Source organism: Ovis aries, chromosome 3 (genome assembly GCF_016772045.2).
Source record: "Ovis aries strain OAR_USU_Benz2616 breed Rambouillet chromosome 3, ARS-UI_Ramb_v3.0, whole genome shotgun sequence".
In the NCBI taxonomy this organism is placed as follows: Eukaryota; Metazoa; Chordata; class Mammalia; order Artiodactyla; family Bovidae; genus Ovis; species Ovis aries.
In genome coordinates, this window is record NC_056056.1 from 123,284,188 (window position 1) to 123,294,593 (window position 10,406).

General features: G+C 36.0%; 1 pseudogene; it reads right to left on the bottom strand.

The window, feature by feature from the left end:
• Positions 1 to 2,539: 2,539 nt before the first annotated feature.
• Positions 2,540 to 3,288, bottom strand: LOC101109001 (small ribosomal subunit protein eS6-like; annotated as a pseudogene).
• Positions 3,289 to 10,406: the final 7,118 nt, after the last annotated feature.

Genomic DNA, 10,406 nt, shown 5'->3' on the forward strand with positions numbered 1-10,406 from the left:
TTCCAAGGCTCGCCACAGACTCAGTAGTAAGAGTGTTTCCTGGTGTTTGGAAACTTCTCTCTTTTTAAGACTCCCTTCCCAGGACAGAGCTCTGTCCCTACCTCTTTTGTCTCTCTTTTTGGCTTTTATATTTTTTCCGACCTCTTTCTGAAGACAATGGGCTGCTTTTCTGGGTGCCTGATGTCCTCTGCCAGCATTCAGAAGTTGTTTTGTGGAATTTACTCAGCGTTTAAATGTTCTTTTGATGAGTTTGTGTGGGAGAAAGTGATCTCCCCTTCCTATTCCTCTGCCATCTTCAGCAAAATCCCCTTTGGCATTTTTGTTCGCAGTTTTGAAAATAACTGTTGAATAATGTGATAACATGATAGAAATAATGCAACCATATACTGTTCATAAATACATTAAGAAAAAAACTAAAGCAAGTAAAATTCTTTTAATATATTAAAAGAATATATTTAATAGTAGACTCTGCTAAGAATATGAAATTTGGGACCAGATTGCCTATGTTCAAATCCTAACTTCAATGACTTGCTTGTTGACTTGGTCAAATTATTTAATGTCTCTCTGTGACTTTAAGTCCTATTGTTTCAACTGTTGATTTTAAAAGAATGTAATTCACAATATAAATTATATCTTTACTTCATCAGTTATCTTCAATGCACATAAAGTGCCACACAGATAAAAGTCAACTGCTTTTTAAGTCAGGTGGCCTGAAGGTATTAGTATAGAAAAGTGTATCTGTGAACTGAGCACCTACAGATAAGTGATAGAACATCCATTGCTTTGGCTCCCCAGTATTCTTTCTCTTTCTCTCTCTTCTATCCATACATTGGACAGTAATGACAACAGCATCTTCTTCATTACATGATGCTACCATCTTTTATGCAACTAAAGATATCTGACCATTTCCCAATATGAATGTTTTAAAATATAATGTATTAATGGAAATTGTGAAGTATCATAAGGCCAAAAGATTGGGAAATGGTTGCCATTTGAAAAATAGTTTGCTACAGTCCCCAAGATAAAAGGGAATAGTAAGCCATGGGCCTGGGAAAGTGCCTGAGTTGGTCACTAAGTGGATGGAAAAGGGGAAACTATGGACAAGACTTTGTTTTCCTCAGGAAGTAATGGACAAGGATAAATAGGCTTAGAATTGGCTTTCAGGCTTTGATACATACATGCTGTCCCTAATGGTCTGGTACCTGGTTCTGAAATGATTAGGGCAGGTTTATAGTAACCAATAATGTGAAAACCCAATAAGAAAAGTGATTGGGAGTGTGGATTCTGGATGGGTTGGTTAGTATTTGAAAAATCTCCCCAGAAGAGGACTCTTCTCTGAGAAGAGGGGTGACATGAAAGAGTCAGGAAATCAAAGCGTGGTGATGTGTATCAAGTTGTATAAAACCAGGCCTACTTGACACAGGCTTATAGGGCAAATATTAAAGCATCAAGCTTATATAAGCTAGAAATCCTGTGTGCATTGGGTCACAAGATAATCATAATTCTTGACTGTTGTAGTCACACTCACATCTGAATATTCTATAGCCTTAAACTAAGTTGCCCAAAAAAAGTCACTTCTCCTTATATAACATATTAGGACAAGTGTAGAATGTAAAAATGAATAATGTGCCAGGACAAGTGATCATAAGAGACTGGTTCCAAATATTCCTGCTGTCTTTCTTACCCATTTTATGTCACTTTTCCTTCAACCTGCATATTTTTGGTCAAAGGTCTTTAGCTGATTTTGTTACTCAAACCCACATTCCCAAAGGCCTGAGTTTCAATAATATTGCCATTATGGAGTTGAACATTTTTCGCTAACTTTTATGTCTAGATCTGAATGTAGTAAGAGGCATGTCAGATGATTTTTAATTCTAACCATGGTTCCAGCTGCCCCATGGTTATTTATTTATTGATATGCCAAAATGATAAGTAATTTAAAGAATAGATATAAAATATGACATTGTGCTAGATGCTAAATATGAAGATTTGCCAAGAATAAACTAGTTCTTCAGAATGGGGTTGACTATAAATATATAAAGTCCTTCTGATTAATGGAAAGAGTAGAGTGATCATGACAACAAGTGCAAGGAAAGAACACCAAAGACAATGGGAAAGAACTGTAACTTGAAATATCATAACACTCAGGATGCACTGAAACTGTGCTCATGCTTAGAGGGCAGCAAATGAATGTGGTCTTTTGGCTTTGAGATGATCATGGTATTCCAGCTTTACTTATAATTGATCATGCTGACTCCAGAATGGAAAATAGATCAGAAGAGAAACAGTCTGAAACTACAACACATGTACTGTTATTTATGAAGATCTTCAATATAATTTTCTTGTCTTCAATAAGATCTTTACTTACATTTACACTTCTAGCGTGTAGTTTGCTTATCAAGCAAAGGAGGTATATAGCTACTCATAGAAATGAAAGGATCTGGTTGAGTATCATAGTTTATAGGTTATAATGGCCAGTATTAGTATCTTTTATATATATATATATATCTGATCTTATCTATGTTACTTTTAGAACATCTTATTTTTGACTGGACTCAGACTTAGAAGTAGAAGCTCTCAGAGAGGACAGCCTCTGTCTCTTGGCAATATGTTCCTGTCATTTTTCTTTGGCTTCCTTCATTCTCTTCACCAAAAGTTTAGCATATTCTGCAGCCTCTACTTTATTTTTCTTAGTACGCTGTTTCTTCTGAGTAATACACGAGCATTTGTGTTGCAGAACTCGTGGAGTCAGGAGACGCTGAATCTTGGATGCTTTAGTCCTAGGTTTCTTACCGTCTTTGTTTAGGGGCTTTTGCACAACATATTGGTGGATATAATCTTCTTTAGAGAGATTGAAAAGTTTGCGGATTCTGGTAGCTCTTTTGGGATCCAGGCGACGAGGCACTGTAGGTAGCATCAGTGAGTCCAGGAATATCCTTCTCCCCTTTTTTCACAGTGACCAAATTGAGAACACTCAGATTGGCATCCACAGTCCAATCCGTGCAGATTTGTGCTTTCTCTCTCCAGTCCTTGGTCTGTAACAGGAATGCCCCTTACTCAGGAGCAGGCAAACTCAGCCATGGGTCAAGACACCCTGCTTCATAGGGAAACCCTGCTTATCATTCCCGCCACTGATTCGGACCACATAACCCTTCCATTCTTCACCCAGAGCATCAGCAGCAACTTCTGTGGCCATACGCTTCTCGAAGAAGGTATGAAGTTTTCATTCATCATCCACTTCATGAGCTTCTGGCAGCCAGTGGCCAGGAAAGGGATGCTCAGCTTCATTCTGAAGCGGCCAACAGCCTCCGAGGTGCCACGAAAAAGAGCCAGTATTAGTATCTTTGAAGGTTTGGAAGGCAAGAAAAGGAACAAAGACCCCCAACAGTAAGAAGTGACAGTATACAATTTTTTCAAGCCACTCATAGTTGCAAATCACTTGATATAACAAAGTTCTTTTTCTAGTATATGAGTGTGTACAAATTTTGTAAGCTGTATATATAGATTCTGTATGATCTCTGGGTCAGGAAGAAACCCGGGAGTAGGAAATGGCAAACCGCCCCAGTATCCTTGCCTGAAAATTCCATGGACAGAGGAGCCTGGTGGGCTACAACCCATGGGGTCATAGTCAACCGCAACTGATCACCCATGTCTCTGTTTAATAATATATGCTGCTGGTGCTTAGTCGCTCAGTCATGTCCAGCTCTTTGCAACTCCATGGACTGTTTCCTGCCAAATCCTCTGTCCATGGGATTCTCCAGGCAAGAATAATGGAGTGGGTTGCCATTTCCTTCTCCAATAATAATATGTAATTAGTAGTAAAAGCTACCATGCATTGAAATGGTATGGGACTAGCTATGCTTATTACATTACTTAATTTTCAAAGCAAGTTAATATTTAATATGCTTTTCCAAAAGAGAAATGTGAGAAGTTCCTGACATCGGAAGATCTAGAGAGGAACATTAGCTATTTTAAAATTATGTTTGGATCCTAATGTTAATCTCAGTGCCTGTGAATTAGTGAAAAACATTTTTTCTCCCTTGTTGCCATGTTAGTGCTTTCTGAATTCTAACCCCAAGTGCCTCAGACAACAAGACGACTCACTGTTTCTACCATTACTGTTTTATGATCTATATGGTGGCCAAAGGCAGGGCCAACATTGTGAAACTGACACCAATTATACAATGCTATGTCTCATCCTGACTCCGGAGTCTTTAGTTTGTTCCATTATAAACCTCTGGGATCAGGAAAAAGTTCCTCCTCAATATTCTGCTAGAAATCCAGGGATCCCTTGGGGTTTTACATATGTCTTAAGAAGCAATGGGAAGGCAACATCTATAGTAGTCACATGGATACTGAGCAAGATTCTGATGAACTGGTGGGCATCCCTTATTGCTGGTCAGTCAGAGTTGTGACTTTGGTAAGCAAAAGGGATGGAATTTCACTTTGAGTTATGTGGCATGATAAACTGGCTGATAGCTGAAGAATTAAAGGATGAAAGCTCCTAGTCAGGTAAAGACCTCTACCTAATGTAACTCCTCAAAATACTTAGTTATTCAGAGTGGTACCTCTCTTGGTCTTCTTAACCACTACTTTCTAGGAATCCCTATCACCACATGCCCTTTGCCACTCTTCTAGCCTCAAGTCTTCACATTGTAGAGCCCAATTCATAAGCTGTCATGGATACTTTCCCTCTCACTTGGCCACTTATTCTTTATCCATCATGATCTATAAAGACTTTCTATTTTTCCGCTATAGATTTTTAGGCAATATAATAAAAGTTGATTAAAAACTGACAAGTCAACCAAGAAACAAACATTTAAATATTTTTCTCAAACATAAGGAATAGTCATTTTCAGATACATTCTGCAGGTAAGGCAGGTATAGAGCAGTGCTACTATGAAAATTTGAATCATTTCATAGCAGCAAGAAAAAAAAATACTGATTTTCACATTAGAATATATAATATCCTGCAATAAATGCCTAGATTTCACTGATTCAGTCCTTCTAAGCTCCACATCTCCACATTTGGTTCTCAAATTATTCTCAGGAGAAAAAAGAGATAAAATCAAGGAAAGGAGGGAAGAGGAAGAGAGACATAACAGGAGTCTGTGACCTCAGCAAAACATAATACATTGCATTATGCATGGACACAGTTGAGCTAATTCCAACAGCTGTTAGGTCTTCTCATCCCTGCAAAGAACACTAGCCTATACTTAACAGGTACATAAATGCTACAATAAAACATTTATGACTAAGTCCAGCTTAATCTCTAATCATATATATTTATTTCAAATGTGTTTCAATATGGGGTTTCTCTGGTAACTCAGATGGTAAAGAATCCACCTGCAATGAAGGAGATCTGGGTTTGATCCCAGGGTAGGAAGATCCCCTGGAGAAGGGATTGGCTACCCACACCAGTATTCTTACCTGGATAATTCCATGGACAGGAGCCTGGCAGGTTACAGTCCATAAAATCCCATGAAGAAAAGCCTGGTACCTTGAAGATGGTTAATAAATAAAATGTGTGTATAACACAAAATTAGAAAGGAATAGTTCTGTTTTACTTTAAGCTTACACAGAGGTCTGATGTAGCCAGTCCAACATCAGACTAACAGCTGACTGAAATGAGTGTAAAATACTTATTTTGGAGCCTAGTGTAATAGGATTTAAAATTTAACAAAGCAAGCATGTTTTTATTATGGAAAATAGACCAAAAATACCAAGAAAATCTCTGAAGAAAAAATTTATAGAATGCCTGTATTAGGGGGTGAGAGCAGAAAAGGTAAGAATGAAAGTTGCTTCAACTTTATTCAAATCTGGAGAGTTGAAAGGATCAATTTAATGAATGTGCCTCTGGGCATGTTTTCAGTTCAGTTCAGTTGCTCAGTCATGTCTGACTCTTTGCGACCCCATGAACCACAGCACTCCAGTCCTCTCTGTCCATCACCAACTCCCGGAGTCCACCCAAACCCATGTGCATTGAGTTAGTTATGCCATCCAACCATCTCATCCTCTGTCGTCCCCTTCTCCTCCTGCCCTCAATCTTTCCCAGCATCAGAGTCTTTTCCAATGAGTCAGCTCTTCGCATGAGGTGGCCAAAGTACTGGAGTTTCAGCTTCAACATCAGTCCTTCCAATGAACACCCAGGACTGATCTCCTTTAGGATGGACTGGCTGGATCTCCTTGCAGTCCAAGGGACTCTCAAGAGTCTTCTCCAACACCACAGTTCAAAAGCATCAATTCTTCGGTGCTCAACTTTATAGTCCAACTCTCACATCCATACATGACCACTGGAAAAACCATAACCTCGACTAGATGGACCTTTGTTGGCAAAGTAATATCTCTGCTTTTGAATGTGCTGTCTAGGTTGGTCATAACTTTCATTCCAAGGAGTAAGCATCTTTTAATTTCATGGCTGCAGTCATCATCTGCAGTGATATGGGAGCCCCAAAAAATAAAGTCAGCCACTGTTTCCCCATCTATTTCCCATGAAGTGATGGGACTGGATCCCATGATCTTCATTTTCTGAATGTTGAGCTTTAAGCCAACTGTTTCACTCTCCACTATCACATTCATCAAGAGGCTCTTCAGTTCTTCTTCACTTTCTGCCATAAGGGTGGTGTCATCTGCATGTTTTAACACAAGTTTAATAGGATTATTGTCCTCTAACTTTCTCTTTTTAGTATAATGTCACTCTCTTAGGAGTTTGGGACATAATGTTGACATAGAGACTTCAAGTTCTCAGAGTATCTCTCCATCCTTAAGTGATCTTTTTTCCAAAATTGTCTTCCATACATTCATTTAGCAAAACTCTACTTATCCTTTGAGACACAATTCAGTATTATCCTTTACAATGGTCTCCTATCATGTGCTTGTCAATTGTTTATTATGGCACTTATCACATTGTTAAAATTACTAGTTTACATGTATATCTCCTTCAGAAAGTTCTGGTTCTGAGTAAGTAAGATACTATATTTCATTGATCACAATGTCCCCAGGTATTGTATTGAATCTCACTCCATACCTGGGCACACAGTTAACATAAAATACAAATTTAAAGAATAAATGAAAACTTCATTTCACTGTAGCATAGAAACAGGTTCTGATATGAGTAGATTCATTTTAAAGATGATGCTAAATATAGAGAAATATAAAATGAAGATAAAAAGGTGATGAATACAACTATCATATTGATAGAGATCATGGATCTGCCTATATTTAAGTACATATTCCATGATATCCAGAGAACAGGGAGAGGGAAGAGATGGAAAACTATTAGAAGTAATATAAGTGAAAAATACAAGAAATTACTTCAGCAGTTCCAACCTTCAGCCCATTTCCTCATCCCCATCCCCAAGAATAAAGGACTAAAGTAAATGATGAGTGCCGATTGTGGGAGGAACCACTACTTAACCAACAATACAGGCAATGGGTGGTCTTTGTGACTACCTTTTAGCTGTGTTGTATCTCTGAAAATGAAGATGAACTTGTTCATGTATTTGACTATGTCCTGCTTGGGGTGTCTATATTTGGGCCATGATTCCCAAAACAACAAAGTCTGGTGGGTGAAGTATTGATACCTGCTACAACATGAATTATTTGAATTATTCCATAAAACATTATGCTAATTTAAAGAAGCCAGTCACAGAAAGTCAAATATGGTATGCAGACTGAAAGTAGATAAATGGTTGCTGGAGGAAGAGAGTGATGAAATATGTTTTAAAATTAGAAGTGATGGTTGCATAACTGTGAATGCATTTTCTTTAAAGAAACACTGAATTCCTCAAAAAATAAGGTTTGGGGGATGAAGTATTGATACCTGCTACACTTTAAAAGGATTAACTCTGTTATATATGAATTACATGTTAATTAAGCTGTTATAAAAAATTGAGGGAAAGAAGTTTGGTGGATGATTAGACAATTGAAAACACTAGTTAAAATCAGGATTTGCAACAGGGGAGAAATGCAGGGTATGTAGCATTCAAAGTTCTATATACCTTCTCACTAGTTTATGGTGACTTCAATACTTTAAAGAAATTTTTAAAACACAAAACATTTCAAAGAATAATACATCAAAAGCCCTATGATTCCAATACTATAATATGTAAAAAAAAAAAAAAAAAAACCTTTGGCAAATTGTTTGAATTATTTCAAGTTTTAATATAGAAAAGAAATAAAATATTTGACATTAATGTAAATGCCTTTTCAACGAAGAGCTGGCTCTGTATTTTTACTTTGTTGGAAACCCGAATTTTAAGAATTATTTTTAAGTAATATGAGTAAGTTATTTGATTCTCATTTATATACTTCTGATGTTTTATTGGGCTATAGAAAGCACAAATCAGCCACCAATTATTAACATTAATATCTCAAACTTCCAGTTAAGGTGCATGCATTATGAAGGATAAAAAAAATGCTCATTTTAAAAGTGTAAAGATTAATAAAAACATTGCTATGAGTCTATATTAGGAAAGGAAATGACAGCCCTTAAAAAAAAAACTATTTCTGTTACTGTGAGAATTTTAGAAAAATGTTTAAATGCTTTAGTATAGTAATAAGAATAAGAAGAAACTTGACAATTCCATTGGGAAAGAGACAAAGACTTGAGTTTTATTTTATTTTCTTTCAGTTCTCTTAAAGTATTCATTTGGAATAAAAAAAGGAAATCCTGTATGGAAAAATATAGAAGAATTAGTTAACTGAATTATATAAACCAAAATAAATTTTATTTATATAGAGCAATAATATTAAAACCCAGGACCAAGAACTGTAGCAGTATCCTAAAACTCAGATTAATTTTAGTTTCGAGCTTCCATCTTTCCTGCCTGCTGAGAAGCATAATTTTAGTCATTTGTAATATCTCTTAGTCTCTTCAAAGATGAAAGTCAATCAAAACATTGGGATTTTAGTAGTCCAGAATAAGCCATCTCATATTAACCATGTGAATATCCATGTAAAAGCTATATTTTATAAAGTTCAAGGTAATAACTATTTTGAACACCTACTCTATTGTATAACTCCAGTGTCTCAGGGTTCCACAGGCAGGCTGGTGTCAAAGTTCAGAGAAATGTCTGAGAGAGCTGAGACATGGGCAAAGACCATTTATCTATAGAAAATAGCATTCGAAACACCCCACAGTCAACATGAATGTCCAGATACAACACCTATCTAAGGCCTCAGTTTCAAGAGACCACAGGGAAAACTTCACAAGACCATTTGTGGTTTTGTCTAGTGTTAAAACATCATTTCTCTTTGAACTCTTTCAATTCACTGGCATTGTGAAATTCCATCTTATTCAGTTAACCATAGGGTATTGTTGAATTCACTTAGCACTTCTGGAAAGTACGGTTCAGTTTTCTTTCTTTTTTCACCCAACTTCTCATGGCTTCCTTGTCATCTGCAAATCCAAATTGGGGAATCTTCTAATCCAGGATTGAACCTATACTTGCTACGCCTTCTCATGCAGATAGACAGATAATAGATATAAATTGATTGACAGATGTAGATACAGATATAGAAACAGATATTTTTCCTATTCAAGTACTTCTTCCTAGACACAAGTTTTGGTTTTCAGGGGAAAAAATGCAGGAAGAATCACAAGCTGTTTTTGATATCTTGTCACTTAAATTTATGAATTTGGAAAAGAAAAATCCTAATATAATGTAGCATGACATGATGTAGATATAAATAAATAATAAATTACTGTCTCAAAATATTGTCCACACTAGGCTAACGTATCTGAATGAAAACATTTTAGGCGTGTATTAGGCTGTTCTCAATTTTTATAAATAATGAGCTTCCAAGAATATTTAAAAAGTGAATGCATAAGCAAAAAAATTATGTTTAATGAAAGATTTGTTTCTAATAAACAAAGCTTATTCTAACATCCATAATCAGCTTTTAAAATTCAAAGTTTTTGAATACATGTATAATGTCTTATAGAATATTAAAATAAGTATTAAATAAAGTACTTTTAAAAACACAAAGTTTTATTATTTCAGTTAACTTGAAATTTAATAGGTTGAAAAATCCTGGTTCAATATTAAAGGAAAGCTTAATTTGGTGATTTTTGTAAAGGATTAATCAGAGAAGCAGAAAATATTCACATGGAGATTGTGTTGATTTTGATCAGCTCTTAACATATTTCCTTAAATAAATTGTCAAGACAAATTTAAAGGCTAGATTTAATTTCTGTGAAAATAGTCTATTTGGTTTCAGCTCAAACATGTAGAGAACTGAAAGAGGATTATCCTCCTTGTTACAACATTGATAAACCTGGACAAAGGGCATAATAATTCTTTTTATTGAACCTAGCACAGAACTAAAATTTCAGGGCAATTAAGAAACCTGAAACTTTGGGAAAGAGAGCCATTTGCAGCAAGAAACAGAACTCTCTCATTTAC